General features: G+C 37.2%; 1 long non-coding RNA gene across 1 annotated transcript; it reads left to right on the forward strand.

The window, feature by feature from the left end:
* The first annotated feature begins 10909 nt into the window (after positions 1 to 10909).
* On the forward strand, positions 10910 to 15449 carry LOC140010178 (uncharacterized). The gene is made up of 2 exons (XR_011817441.1): positions 10910 to 13363; positions 15231 to 15449. It is a non-coding gene; the product is annotated as an uncharacterized lncRNA (long non-coding RNA).
* The last annotated feature ends 690 nt before the right edge of the window (positions 15450 to 16139 follow it).

The raw sequence follows: 16139 nt of genomic DNA on the forward strand, positions 1-16139 counted from the left end.
TTGGAGGATATTGCATATCAAGGTCAGTCGCATCTTTCCTTGCACTTTTACTTGTAAAGGTGCTTCCTTTCTCTGTTTCTTTTGCTTATCTGGGATGTTTGATGGTGGAGTTAGAAGTTTTTTCTGGTTTTCTGTGATACCATCATGAGTTTCATCAGAAACAGTAATCCGTTACATTTGTTTTTCTCTTCCTTCTGTTCTAATATGTTCATTCATGTTTTTCCTTGGTTATAATCGTCACTGGTTCATGTATTTTTGGTTGTGGCTGACTTTTGATGTTTTTTGTATGAGTGTGGCCTCCTGCCTTTGTCCCTAGACCCATTATGATAAGCAAGGCTGTTACAACAAGCTCTAAACTCTCGGTTTGTTGCTAAAAGTTGTTCTTTTTTTTGGTTGCTGAAGTTGTGACCTTTTTGATGTTCTTATTTTCGTTTGTCGTTTGATTGGGAAAACCATGAACAACATCTGGAGTTAGAAATGTGTTTGGAAAATCCATAACAGAAAAATCTGCTGCAGCGTTGTTCGTATCGACTTCGGCTTCATTGTTTTTCTTCCCTTGTGTTCATTGCAATTGTTAATTGAACTAGCATGACTGTGTTTGCTTCAGTTTGGGACCTAATCAGTCAGAACATTAGGAAAATGGAAGCTTTGTTTAAATTTGCTCGTGGAATTTGTGGTCCTTTTGTTTGGCTGAAGTTACAAACGCCAAGGCTGCCGTGATAAGCATGAAGATTTTCAGCTTATTGCAGCAGCGCGTGCGGACATTTGTTGCTCCCTTTGTTTGCTGAACTTGTGGTTTGGTTAATATGTTCCTTTTGTCTGTTGTTTGACTGTTATGTCATGAACATATCAGCTAGCAATTAGTTTTGAATTTGAGGGAATTGTTCTATAATTCTGTCGCCTGGGTCAGTTTGCATTATGCATGAAATCTGATGCGACAAGCTCAAAGCATCTTGGTCCTGTTGTAGCAGCTTTTTCTTTTTTTTTTTTTTTTTTACTAAATCAGTGTCTAGATCGATATGTTTGTTTTGCTCGCTGATTGGCTATGATACTATGTCTTTACTATGTCCTTTTGGGGTCTGCTTGGAATGGATGGTAGCACCTTCGAGGGGTTTAACAATGTGGGTTGCTACATTCTTTTTAATAGGAAGTCATGACTGTCTTGACATTTTGATTGCTGTTTGCTGCTTGTTCTTGAAGTGTCGACCAACCCTTTTCCTGTCCCTTGTATGCTTAGTATGTTATATTAATGGTAAGTTTTGGCTGGATTCTTGTTTGAGATAATCTTTAAATCTGGCCGCATGATGTTGCCGAAGTCTCAAAGCATGAAAGTCGCAGAGCATTTTTCAGATTTTTGCATGCTTTTTATCTCTGTTTTTGCTTTGAAACATGAGAGTTGGGTAGTTAAAAAACTGGGAGAAATGAGTGATTACATTGCCACTTTGATCCAAGTTGTTGGTTGAGCCGCTAGTAATGTTTAGATTGCTAAAAAATTGTAGCAAGAAGGTGGAGAATTGTCGAAAGCTTCAATGGCTTTGTTGATTTTTGTTGCAGACTGTTTCCACGTTGTTTTGCATGAATTTGCATGAAAATGACTTCCAAAAATTGCATTCTTACCCCCCAAGTCCCTTTTTATTCTACTATGGCCCAATTGTGTTCCAATTTATTGTAATTAAGTCCTAAAATATTTGCACTTGAACCATTACTTGATCCTTTCTTGGCTCTGGGATCCTTTGAGTTCTTAAATGTTTCGATTGGGTTTGAGTGTTTGATTAATGTTTGCAATTGGATCCTTGGTGGGTCCCTTTCTTGGGATTTATACATTATTTGATTTCATTTTAAGTCACTAATTTTAGCACCTCATTCTAGAACCTTTTGATTATTGGGTTTTGTTTTGCTTTAATTTTGTTTAAGCATAGATGATTTATTGTAAATACTTTAAGTAATTCCATTTTTGTGACTAGTTTTGTTCAATTTTCATTCCGTGCTTAATTCTCATTTTTACGTAACTAATCGTTAATTAAAGTGATGCCTTGACCTTTTTTGTTATTTTGGAGGGTAAATAAATGAATTCGCTTCATTAAGGTATCAGTTCAAGGGAGGTATAACTTCTTTTATTTTTTTTGTCTCTCCTATGTGAACCAACGTGCTACGTGAGAAATACATGTATACTTTGCTTTCCTAGCCTTTCTTTAATTTCTTTAATTTATGTCATTTACTTTTGCTTTTTATTTAAGTTATTCTTTATGGGGTATGTGTACACCTCTTGGCTTGTAATAGTTAGGGATTTAATTATTTTATTCCTTTTCCCCCTTTTAGATTGTAGTAGGGTCTCCCTAATGTAATAGATAGGGCTTGGAGGAGCATTCAATGAAGACCTATCGAAGCCATGTACCTAGCTAGCAAATGTAATAGTTAGGGCTTTAATTGTCTTATGTGTCTTGCATGCTTAGTTACTACGTGTTAATTTGCTTTGTTAGGGCCTTGCATCTAGTCGAGCATGCTAAATGTTATGTGCTATGTGTTTATAAGTGTTTGGCATGTCTACTCGCTTTCCATAGCCTGAATGAATGTGATGGATGAATGTACGTTTCCACTAGTCCAACGCTAGTCGGAATTCATAGAATGGGCTAGTCCAACGCTAGACCCTTAGGGATTTCCCCTCGTTAGTACATGTTTGCATGTTCATTACATGTTATGCATTCTTTTTAGTTTTATCATTTTGCATGCCCCCCGAACCCCTTTTCCCTCCATTTTAGGATTTTTACATTTCATGCTAGTTATAGGGTTCATTTGCTTGAGAGTCCCCTTAAATATGGGATATAGACGAGTGTGGCTTTTTCTAAGCCTTAGCACGCTTGTATTCCCTCTATAAAAGGGCAAATTGAGTCACGATTTAGGTCTCCCCGTACCCAATATGCATGAATTCCCTAGGCTCATGCATTTTTAAATCCACTCTACCATTTTATACCCTCATCACACTTTCATTTTTCCTCCCATTTTGCACACGTGCACCTTTATGTTTCTTCACTTGCACACGAACACTTTTATCATCACTTGCACACATGCACTTCATATTATCATTGCACATACCGTACCTTGCCCACTCACGTGCACATTTTCATTTACATATTTATTATTTTTTTATTACTTTTTCAAACTCATGTCCTCACATTGCATACATGCATTCCATTCATTTGCATCCCACTCGCATTATTCGTGATTTCTTCAAAGGATCGTTATTGGGCTTCACAATTAATGTGATTGGCACCACTCAACCTTTGAAGAGAAATTTTCCCCAATACCCCTAGGTCTAGGGTTTGCATTCATGTAGTGCATCCAAATGTAATAAATTCTTTGGTTAAAACAAGAAAATCTTTGATTAAATCATGCAACTAGCCTTGGCTAGGTCAAAGAGGTGCCTTGGATTTTATCCTTGCCTCCCCCTTTGTCAAATGTGACTCCCGAACCTTTTTCTTTGGTTTACGTGGACTAGGAGTCGTTTAAAAGGGGTTTCTTACTACTTTTTTCCTATTTTTTCTTTAAAAATTCATTTTTTTTGTGACTTGGTACACCTTAACTCATTACCAAGTGGCGACTCCAATTTTTATTTCAAAAACCCTTTTTAAACTATAATTTTGGGTCAAATCGTCGCATTCTCAACCCCCCATTTAGACCCATTTTTTCTTTTAAAATCACAATTCATTTTCCAATCACAAAAAATACATTTTTTAAACCATTTATTTATTTATCAAAAAATGGGGCGCGACAGTTGGTGACTCCACTGGGGACATTTGAGAGTCCGAGCAAATTTGATTTAATCAACCTTTTTCTTCTTTTAACCTTTTCATATATCACATTTGGGTGTTTTAGGGTTGCATTTTTCCTTTTTAGGATTTTGCATTTCGCGCGTATTAATTATTCCCTCACTCACGCATGTATGATTGGTTGATTGGATGTATGTTTACTTGTTTATCTCGCGTTTACATTGCATTTGGGGGGGTGTGTGTCACCTTTAGAGCCTCGCATGGTTCTCAACCCTTTCCCTTAAAATAGGGAACACTTCATACGTGCACGTTTACTTATTGTTATCCCATTTTATTTTATTTTTCGTGGGCGCTATCCCACACCGCCTTGTAGGATTAGGATTGATTGCCTTGGGTAGGCGGATGGTGTGCACTGCGCCCATAGCGCTACCTAAGGGATCACTCGAGCCACCGATCGAAGGCCTTGGGAGTGATGACCCTTGGCCTTTGGGTCTAAAGGCTTGGGGACCTTTTAAACCTTATCGAGTCTAGTTGCATTAGTGAACCCCAGCCTCATGCATCCATGTTAGAATTTTCCTAGGTTAGAGTCAGCCTCACCCTCTTTAAGCACATTAGGCACGAGGGAAGGGGTTCCACCCCTTTTACTTGCTTTTATTGTATTTCTTTTCTTGCTCCCAATATGTTATGTGTAATATCAATTGCACTAACCATTCTCGTGTTTTCTTGGCTTGCATTCATTTGCCTTAGTACTAAGAGGCCTTTTTGGCACTCTTTTAGTGACTTACCCCACTAGATAACTCACATGTTTAAATTTCAGTCATTGCACTTAATTTTCAATAAATACATTTCATTTTAGACCTTTTTCCCCCCCGATGCATTATTCATGTCCTTTTGGCCATATTTGTCACATATTTACATCGCTTTAATAAATGGCATCATGCATTAAACCTTAGAAAGGGAATGCCATTTAGGGGATCCCGTGTTAGGAATAAAATCACCTTGTGTCTCGGATACTTAATCCAAGGAGACTTGCACGTTTACATTTTTGTATCATCCAAAAGGGTTAGTGCACAAGCTAAGGTGGGATCCGATCATTTTCATAAAGCGATCCTTGGAATATGAGCATCTAATAATCACTTTTTGGCCATTTTATCAAAATTGGTAAAATTCCCTTGCGCAAAGGACATTAATTTGAAGAAATTCACAAATGATTCCTCCTATTGAGACGATAAATAAATTGAGGCCAAAATTTGATTTTTAGAAGGTCATAGACTAATGCACTCCAATAATTTTGAAATAACCAATGGCCGGACGATTCAACCAATCCATTTTGCCGATTCATTCGATAAATCATCAATTCATTTGACCAATTTACCCTTTTTAGGGTCATTTGACCAATTTACCCTTTTTAGGGTCATCCGGTCGATTTTGAATAAATCGTCAATTCATTTGACCAATTTACCCTTTTTAGGGTCATTTGACCAATTTACCTTTTTTAGGGTCATCCGGTCGATTTTGAATAAATCGTCAATTCATTTGACCAATTTACCTTTTTTAGGGTCATTCGGCCAATTTTTGAATAAATCACTAATTCAATTTCATTCATTTGACCAATTTACCCTTTTAGGGCGATCTGGTCAATTTTGAATAAATTCTCGATTTCATTCAATTCATTTGATCAAGTTCCTTTTTAGGATGATCCGATCCATTTTTGAATAAAATTTTCAATTTCATTCTATCAAGTTCCTTTTTTTAGGATGATCCGGTCAATTTTGAGTAAGTTTTTAAATTTTACTCAATTCATTTGACCCGTTTCCCTTTTTAGGGTAATGCGGTCGATTTTAAATAAATTTCATTCAACCCGTTTGACCAATTAGAGTTTCAATGTCGAATTCCAAATTGGGAAATCTAGTCGATTTTTTTTTGGAAAAATCATCCATTGCATCCAGCCATTTAATCAGTTGGAGTTGTGACCCGTGCTTCACTGAAAAATTTGTCAACGAATTCCGATCTCTTCGATAGGAAGTTTGTTAATGTCAAACCCATGTGTTTTTGCAAATTCTTGTATCGATCAAAAGTGATCAATCCATTCGGACGTTGATCTCAGTTTTACAAATGTCTCTCGTCACTCCAATTGACCAAATTTTTCAAAGAATTATTTTTCACTCAATGAGTTGATAAGATCCATCAGGTATGGTATAGTGCCTATCCTAGAGGATTGCATTTTCATGCTAGGCCTACCCTTGGCACAAAAAGGGTCCCCCCATAGGACATGCATACCGATTTTATATTCTTTCTTACTAACTCAGGGTATTTTTCTTTTTTTTCCCCCCTCCCTTGCATTCATAAAAATGTTTCAATAAGGCGAAAATATTCTTCTATATCTGATAATTTTGATCCAATAAAGCTTGAAGATTACAAGTATTACTTGATTCTTGGGCAGACATTGCCACGAAAACATAAATGATTTATCTGGAAGCTTTACGCTAAAGCCTCTGAGAGATGTTGTAATTGTCTTCCAAAGGGAAATTCTATTTATTTGATTTGTTAATGCATTTTGTTCCAAAAGAAAAGGAGATGAAAAGTGTATATGAGGAGCCCTTTACAAGTTTCTCTTTTCTCATTTGTATCATAATTAAATGAGGAATTTTGTTTCAAACTGTTTCAGCAATAAAATTTTTGGACAATTATTGTTTTGTGTATATTTATGTACATTTCATCCTTTATTCTTACTCATTGGAGATTTCATGATGAATTTTGAGAAATAAAACCAAATTGAGATTTTTTCAACCTCCAACCTGAAAATTCACAAGTGTATGCTTCCTAAAATCCTTACACTAGATTGGTGATCCGAGTTATACAATAAAAGTGCTCAAAAATTGAAAAGAGGTCACTCAAAAGGCCCCATAAGACATCTTTTCTCCTTTACTTAACCCCAAAATAAAATCAGTCACATTGATTGATAAATTGCAAATTGGAGCAACTTTTTGCTTGCAAATGCCCATTGGTTTAACCAGATTCAATTCACATCTAAGTGAAAGCAAAATTGTGCATTATTCTTGTTTGTTTTGAAAATTTGGAATGATACTTTGAGCATTCGTTTCTCTACCTATACACATTTTATCATTTGCTCTCCCATTTGAGCCTTTGAAAGAATAATTTCGTTTCAAATAGGAGCCCTAATGATCACTACCCTATATTGGAAAATTTTCAAAAAGGGGGAATGGATTTTCAAGGACCATTTCGTTATTTTGGTTGTCATGAGGTGTAAGAATGATACTTTGGCCGTCATTTCTACAACCTAAACACTGATCATCCCTTGCATCCTCATTTGAGCTAAAAATTGGTGGTTCTTTTCGAGTGCACATATGATCGCACCCCACATTGGGGATTTTTGAAAAAGAAAAAGAGAGAAGGGGAAAAGCAAAAATGCTAGAATAAGGAGGGAACCACAAATTGGGGAAATTTGATTCCACTTGGGTTCCAATTTTCGAAAAGAAAGAAAAGGAAGAGATTTGTCCGCACGGACCGCCTATGTTTCACAAATATGGATGAACAATGGTCTTCCTCAGACAGTTAATTCAGATACATGCAAAAAATTTTCCATTAACGAAAGTTTCCTTTCAGAGTTATTGTAAGGGACGGAGCAAAAGTCAGGCCCTCTTCTTTTCCAATCAAACATTCTATCCCTAATTATCCCTTTTGAGCCATCAGAATAAATTATTTCGTTTGGCAACCCCTGAGAATCACAAACCCCACACTGGGGGCAAGTTTGAATTGAAAAGGAAAAAAGTTTCAAGAAGTGAAAAGTGACAATGCAACAAAATCAAAAGGAAAAGAGAAAAGAGAACCTCAGCTCAAAAAAATAAACTGGGGCAAATTTTGTGAAAGTTCAAAAATGGTAGAAAGCCAAAAAATCAAAAGAAGAAATAAAATGAAAGAGAAAAAGCCTCAATTGAGCATAAACTGGGGCAAAGTTCTGATTTAGCCCTAAAATAGGGTTGGCGCAACAATGCGATCTCAGATTCTTCAAACCATTTTTAAAATCTGCCTTCAAGCCTTAACTTTTCTAAAACACCACACCTGACCCCATTACAAAAACCGAAAGTCTTGATTTCTGTTCTTTGCAATGGCCCTGTCAAGAAAATTTTCTGATGCTGGAAAATTTTAGCTGTATTTCTGAATTGCTTGAGTATGGGGGCTGACGCTACTCACCATGGAAAACCCACCAGATCAAAGAAAAGAAAACGGAAAAGCAAAAAGGAAAAATGAAATACAAAAGATTCGATGGTGAAGTCCCTATTGAGTGATCAAACAAAGTTCAGAATCTTCGAGTTCAAAATAGGGGTAATTTTGAAAAAATGCGATCTGTGGTGCAATGTCCTTGACTTATCCTTCAACTATCGTTTCAAGCCACATTACAAGCTAATAAAGTCCATCATTGACTTATTCCTTCATGACAATCCAAAGTGAGTATTATGCTCATAAGAAATCCATCAATCATTTGTGATCTTAAGGCTATAGCCTGTTCCCACATGATTAGTTATCGTTATCCATATTGTTGCAAGCCTATAAAGCTCATATGTGGACTACGTTTTCTTAAGAAATAAAGGTGACAAACTCTTTGCTTTCACTAAGATGTGACATTGAATGGATTACATACAATTGGGACACAAAAAATGAGACAGATTCTGACCTCCCATTTCCTTAGCCATTTCAAAAATAAAGTCACTTGATTGGTCCTGAAAGATGAGCCAACCAGAAGTGGTGACCCGTTACCCTAAACACCAATGCTAAAAGTGAGGAAGAAATCTTCTTGAATTTGGTGTTATTTCGAGGAATTCATCATGAAATTTCTGCATGAGTTCAAACTTGACATTTAAAGTTTCTTTACATTGTTGTATATGTGCATTCTTTTCTAAATTTTAGAAAGTACGGTTTTTCTTTGTTCAAATAAATGGGAAATCATCTGAACGAATTTTTGCAATCAAGGGAGCCCACACTGAGGCAAAATTTTATTTGTAAGATTTCATGAAATAAGTCCATACTGGGGACAATTTTTTTGTAATACATTTGAGGTTTTTGTTCAAAAATCAAATAATAACATTTTTCGGATCAATTCCGCTGCTCTTTTCCTGGAATTTAAGTGCATGTCATACTTTGATGAACCCCTTGTACAGGTATTCATGGTTCAAAATGACGAAAAGCATCCAGTGAGGTGGAAGGCCGATACTGCAAAGAGAAGCAAGAAGAATGAGGGAAAAATGGACTCGACACTGGGGCAAATTATTTTGAAAAAGATTCTCTCGAAAAATCAGAAAAATTCAAAAACATTCAAAAGTCAAAAATCAAGTTCAAATTCTTGTTTCTTGAAAAATCAAATTTAATTGCTTGTTTCTTGACAAATCAAATTCAATTTCTTGTTCACAATATCCTGTTGGGCCTGGATTTCGTGCCGCCAACTTCACAAGATCACGTTGGGCCTGGATTTCGTGCCGCCAACTTCCCATTGGGCAGGCTTGGGTTTAATCCCACTGACCAATTCATCACACTGAGGCAAATTATTTCGACAAGTCGCTCTCAGTCAGGAAAAATCAAAAAATCAAAAAATCAAAGTCAAAAATCAAATCAAATTCATCACGGCAGGCTCGGGTTTGATCCCACTGTCCGATTGTCAATGCATTTCATTTTCATTGCCACTGGAGCATGAGGTGAGTCCCGCCAGTGAGCATTTCATTTTCACAGCTACTGGAGTTGGGTTTGTCCCGCCAGTAAGCATTTCATTTTCATTGCTACTGGAGCTGGGTTTGTCCCGCCAGTAAGCATTTGTTTTCACAGCTACTGGAGATGGGTTTGTCCCGCCAGTAAGCATTTCATTTTCATTTGCTATTGGAGCTGGGTTTGTCCCGCCAGTAAGCACTTTATTTTCATAGCCACTGGAGCGTGAGGTTTGTCCCGCCAGTGAGCATTTCATTTTCACAGCCGCTGGAGCGTGAGGTGAGTCCCGCCAGTGAGCATTTCATTTAACCCGCCGCTAGTCGTGGGTCAGTCCCACTAGCGTGCGTCCCATTTAAATTCCTGTTCGGGTCAGTCCCGTTTAAATTCTGTTCGGGTCAGTCCCGTTTAAATTCTTGTTCGGGTCAGTTCCGTTTTAAATTCTTGTTCGGGTCAGTCCCGTTTTAAATTTCTGTTCGGGTCAGTCCCGTTTTAAATTTCTGTCCCGTTTTAAATTTCAGTTCGTTTTAAATTTCTGTTCGGGTCAGTCCCATTTTAAATTCTTGTTCAGGTCAGTCCCATTTTAAATCCCTGTTCGGGTCAGTCCCGTTTTAAATTTCTGTTCGGGCCAGTCCCGTTTTAATTTTCTGTTCGGGCCAGTCCCGTTTTTAAATTCATGTTCGGGTCAGTCCCGTTCTAGAATTCTTGTTCGTTGGAATCATTTTACAGCCGAATAATGCAGGTAAGTATTTGGTATCTACTTTTTTGTCTCAAGTTTTTTCAAAACTCAGACAAAGAGGGGCAAATTGTAGACACCAAATTTAAATAATTTTTGTATGTTGCATCTAATTCATGATTTTTGTTTCAGATTATTTGCATTTTAGTTCATTATTGTTTGTTTCGCACTTTTAGTTGTTATTTCATTTTAGTTTTGTTCATTTTTTCTTTTTTTAGTTTGTCTAGTTCATTTGCTATTTATTTTTATTTGTCATTTTGGTTTTATTCATTTTTTAGTGTTAGTTTTAATTTTAGTTTTTAGTTTTGCTCTTTTTTAAGTTTAGCATAGAATTTCTCAAAAAGGAAAAGGAAAAACCATTCAAAAATATGCTTTAGTCGTTTTTGTTTTAAATTCAATGTTTTCTTGAAAATGGAAAAAAAAGGAAAAAAAGACTAAGAAAAATTAGCATTTCATTTTTTATGTTTCATTTTTAGTCAATTTTACTTCAGTTGTTATTTTTCTTTATATTTTGTTTATTACTTAATTAAAAAAAACGCAAAAAACTGTTGCATGCAAGAATTCCATCGGAGGGCCCTAGGATTGCCGAGCAAACCTGGACTCTCATCCTCACCTTCCAGGTGAGGGTTTGAGAGTAGGTATGGGATATAAATAGGAAAAAACAACAAGCAGCCGCAAGAGGAGCGAGAGAGAGATTCTGGTGGATGGCGTAGGAAAAGAAGAAAGCTACGGAGAAGATCATTGAGGGACGGCTGGAAAATCTGAAATCAAAAGGCAGGGGTGAGACGGCTAGAGGAAAAAGAAGAGGACGGCTGAAAATCTAGACAGTTTCGGAGGGAGAGGAGAGAAAAACAGAGGGGCGACGGCAAGGGTTGAGAGAGCCGAGGTAGGGGAAACAACAGAGAAAGGCTAACGAGAAAAGGGAAGCTACAAACTGAGAGAAAAATCTGAAAAGGGGAGGAACTATAAGGCAGGAAGGAAGGGAGATCGATTCTTTTTCGTTGATTCCTGGGTCTGCTCAAGCGAGTCTCTTACCTTCCATTCATCTGTTGGAGGATATTGCATATCAAGGTCAGTCGCATCTTTCCTTGCACTTTTACTTGTAAAGGTGCTTCCTTTCTCTGTTTCTTTTGCTTATCTGGGATGTTTGATGGTGGAGTTAGAAGTTTTTTCTGGTTTTCTGTGATACCATCATGAGTTTCATCAGAAACAGTAATCCGTTACATTTGTTTTTCTCTTCCTTCTGTTCTAATATGTTCATTCATGTTTTTCCTTGGTTATAATCGTCACTGGTTCATGTATTTTTGGTTGTGGCTGACTTTTGATGTTTTTTGTATGAGTGTGGCCTCCTGCCTTTGTCCCTAGACCCATTATGATAAGCAAGGCTGTTACAACAAGCTCTAAACTCTCGGTTTGTTGCTAAAAGTTGTTCTTTTTTTTGGTTGCTGAAGTTGTGACCTTTTTGATGTTCTTATTTTTGTTTGTCGTTTGATTGGGAAAACCATGAACAACATCTGGAGTTAGAAATGTGTTTGGAAAATCCATAACAGAAAAATCTGCTGCAGCGTTGTTCGTATCGACTTCGGCTTCATTGTTTTTCTTCCCTTGTGTTCATTGCAATTGTTAATTGAACTAGCATGACTGTGTTTGCTTCAGTTTGGGACCTAATCAGTCAGAACATTAGGAAAATGGAAGCTTTGTTTAAATTTGCTCGTGGAATTTGTGGCCCTTTTGTTTGGCTGAAGTTACAAACGCCAAGGCTGCCGTGATAAGCATGAAGATTTTCAGCTTATTGCAGCAGCGCGTGCGGACATTTGTTGCTCCCTTTGTTTGCTGAACTTGTGGTTTGGTTAATATGTTCCTTTTGTCTGTTGTTTGACTGTTATGTCATGAACATATCAGCTAGCAATTAGTTTTGAATTTGAGGGAAATGTTCTATAATTCTGTCGCCTGGGTCAGTTTGCATTATGCATGAAATCTGATGCGACAAGCTCAAAGCATCTTGGTCCTGTTGTAGCAGCTTTTTCTTTTCTTTTTTTACTAAATCAGTGTCTAGATCGATATGTTTGTTTTGCTCGCTGATTGGCTATGATACTATGTCTTTACTATGTCCTTTTGGGGTCTGCTTGGAATGGATGGTAGCACCTTCGAGGGGTTTAACAATGTGGGTTGCTACATTCTTTTTAATAGGAAGTCATGACTGTCTTGACATTTTGATTGCTGTTTGCTGCTTGTTCTTGAAGTGTCGACCAACCCTTTTCCTGTCCCTTGTATGCTTAGTATGTTATATTAATGGTAAGTTTTGGCTGGATTCTTGTTTGAGATAATCTTTAAATCTGGCCGCATGATGTTGCCGAAGTCTCAAAGCATGAAAGTCGCAGAGCATTTTTCAGATTTTTGCATGCTTTTTATCTCTGTTTTTGCTTTGAAACATGAGAGTTGGGTAGTTAAAAAACTGGGAGAAATGAGTGATTACATTGCCACTTTGATCCAAGTTGTTGGTTGAGCTGCTAGTAATGTTTAGATTGCTAAAAAATTGTAGCAAGAAGGTGGAGAATTGTCGAAAGCTTCAATGGCTTTGTTGATTTTTGTTGCAGACTGTTTCCACGTTGTTTTGCATGAATTTGCATGAAAATGACTTCCAAAAATTGCATTCTTACCCCCCAAGTCCCTTTTTATTCTACTATGGCCCAATTGTGTTCCAATTTATTGTAATTAAGTCCTAAAATATTTGCACTTGAACCATTACTTGATCCTTTCTTGGCTCTGGGATCCTTTGAGTTCTTAAATGTTTCGATTGGGTTTGAGTGTTTGATTAATGTTTGCAATTGGATCCTTGGTGGGTCCCTTTCTTGGGATTTATACATTATTTGATTTCATTTTAAGTCACTAATTTTAGCACCTCATTCTAGAACCTTTTGATTATTGGGTTTTGTTTTGCTTTAATTTTGTTTAAGCATAGATGATTTATTGTAAATACTTTAAGTAATTCCATTTTTGTGACTAGTTTTGTTCAATTTTCATTCCGTGCTTAATTCTCATTTTTACGTAACTAATCGTTAATTAAAGTGATGCCTTGACCTTTTTTGTTATTTTGGAGGGTAAATAAATGAATTCGCTTCATTAAGGTATCAGTTCAAGGGAGGTATAACTTCTTTTATTTTTTTTGTCTCTCCTATGTGAACCAACGTGCTACGTGAGAAATACATGTATACTTTGCTTTCCTAGCCTTTCTTTAATTTCTTTAATTTATGTCATTTACTTTTGCTTTTTATTTAAGTTATTCTTTATGGGGTATGTGTACACCTCTTGGCTTGTAATAGTTAGGGATTTAATTATTTTATTCCTTTTCCCCCTTTTAGATTGTAGTAGGGTCTCCCTAATGTAATAGATAGGGCTTGGAGGAGCATTCAATGAAGACCTATCGAAACCATGTACCTAGCTAGCAAATGTAATAGTTAGGGCTTTAATTGTCTTATGTGTCTTGCATGCTTAGTTACTACGTGTTAATTTGCTTTGTTAGGGCCTTGCATCTAGTCGAGCATGCTAAATGTTATGTGCTATGTGTTTATAAGTGTTTGGCATGTCTACTCGCTTTCCATAGCCTGAATGAATGTGATGGATGAATGTACGTTTCCACTAGTCCAACGCTAGTCGGAATTCATAGAATGGGCTAGTCCAACGTTAGACCCTTAGGGATTTCCCCTCGTTAGTATATGTTTGCATGTTCATTACATGTTATGCATTCTTTTTAGTTTTATCATTTTGCATGCCCCCCGAACCCCTTTTCCCTCCATTTTAGGATTTTTACATTTCATGCTAGTTATAGGGTTCATTTGCTTGAGAGTCCCCTTAAATATGGGATATAGACGAGTGTGGCTTTTTCTAAGCCTTAGCACGCTTGTATTCTCTCTATAAAAGGGCAAATTGAGTCACGATTTAGGTCTCCCCGTACCCAGTATGCATGAATTCCCTAGGCTCATGCATTTTTAAATCCACTCTACCATTTTATACCCTCATCACACTTTCATTTTTCCTCCCATTTTGCACACGTGCACCTTTATATTTCTTCACTTGCACACGAACACTTTTATCATCACTTGCACACATGCACTTCATATTATCATTGCACATACCATACCTTGCCCACTCACGTGCACATTTTCATTTACATATTTATTGTTTTTTTTATTACTTTTTCCAACTCATGTCCTCACATTGCATACATGCATTCCATTCATTTGCATCCCACTCGCATTATTCGTGACTTCTTCAAAGGATCGTTATTGGACTTCATAATTAATGTGATTGGCACCACTCAACCTTTGAAGAGAAATTTCCCCCAATACCCCTAGGTCTAGGGTTTGCATTCATGTAGTGCATCCAAATGTAATAAATTCTTTGGTTAAAACAAGAAAATCTTTGATTAAATCATGCAACTAGCCTTGGCTAGGTCAAAGAGGTGCCTTGGATTTTATCCTTGCCTCCCCCTTTGTCAAATGTGACTCGCGAACCTTTTTCTTTGGTTTACGTGGACTAGGAGTCGTTTAAAAGGGGTTTCTTACTACTTTTTTCCTATTTTTTCTTTAAAAATTCATTTTTTTTTGTGACTTGGTACACCTTAACTCATTACCAAGTGGCGACTCCAATTTTTATTTCAAAAACCCTTTTTAAACTATAATTTTGGGTCAAATCGTCGCATTCTCAACCCCCCATTTAGACCCATTTTTTCTTTTAAAATCACAATTCATTTTCCAATCACAAAAAATACATTTTTTAAACCATTTATTTATTTATCAAAAAATGGGGCGCGACATCAAGTACTGCGCTGGAAATTTGGCTCCTGAGAGCCACCTGTATCCTTCCTATGTGAATCATTAATTACTTCACTTTACATCTGGCATGTGTATCTGATTTGTTAAATGTGAAATGCCATGATTTTTCTGCTATATGTTAGGTACCTCATTGAGCGCAAGCTCACCCCTTTCTGTTCCTTTTTGTTTTCCTTACAGGAAAATAAATACTTTTGGACTGGATTTGACAAATGGCTGCCAAATTGAGCTAGTTGACCATATCTTTTGTATAGCTCATGTATTAAAATCTTAAATGTACTTTTGGGAACTGTTTTCCTTTTGATTTGGCAAACCAGACATGTATCCACTTTTGAATACTTTTGTATGCCACTTTGGCTTGTAAATGCTAAGTTTCAAGATGGGAATGTTTGCTTGGTATTTGGTTGGGTTCTGACGGGTCGGTTACTATTCATAGCCGACTTCGATTTTTTTTTTTTTTTTTTTACCTGCGTTGGTAAGTTTCGGGATGTATTAGCTCGTTCTATACCGAACCGTTAGTCCTGGTGAGAGCTGGACAGGCGGTCCGCCGAACCCTTTGGTTCGCCTTAGGGTAAGGTGGGGCTGTCACAGGTGGTATCAGAGCCTACTTCGCGTGGTCTCTGCGCGGAGAGAGCCTGGACTAAGTGGTGAATAGGTATGAAGGAATAAGTGCTCGTTTGAGCCTAAGCTCTGAATTGTGAACGTTATAGGCCTTAAATCTTTCCCGTGGTAATTGAGGACCATGGATAGGTACGTCTGGTAGGAATTTCGATTGTAGATAGTTTTCTCTTGGGACTGGCCAGCCCGAGAGGTGAATTGTCTTATTTCGGATTCTTGTGCCTGAGTACTCCAGAGATGAGGCGGTGTTACGTAGGTGAGAGTTGCATTTTGGGAACATGAATAGGCTTTGTTCGACTGGAATGAGTACAAGAGGTTAGTGGATATTTCATTTGGGTAATAGGTGATGTAAGAGACCGGACGGGGTTATTTTAGCAAGGTTTGGGACGATATATCCCTTTTCTTTTGATTCGCTCGCATATTGTTACTACATGCCGTCGGTTTGTGTATTGGTGTATATGAATCATTGCA

Source organism: Coffea arabica, chromosome 7c (assembly GCF_036785885.1).
Source record: "Coffea arabica cultivar ET-39 chromosome 7c, Coffea Arabica ET-39 HiFi, whole genome shotgun sequence".
Lineage (NCBI taxonomy): Eukaryota > Viridiplantae > Streptophyta > Magnoliopsida > Gentianales > Rubiaceae > Coffea > Coffea arabica.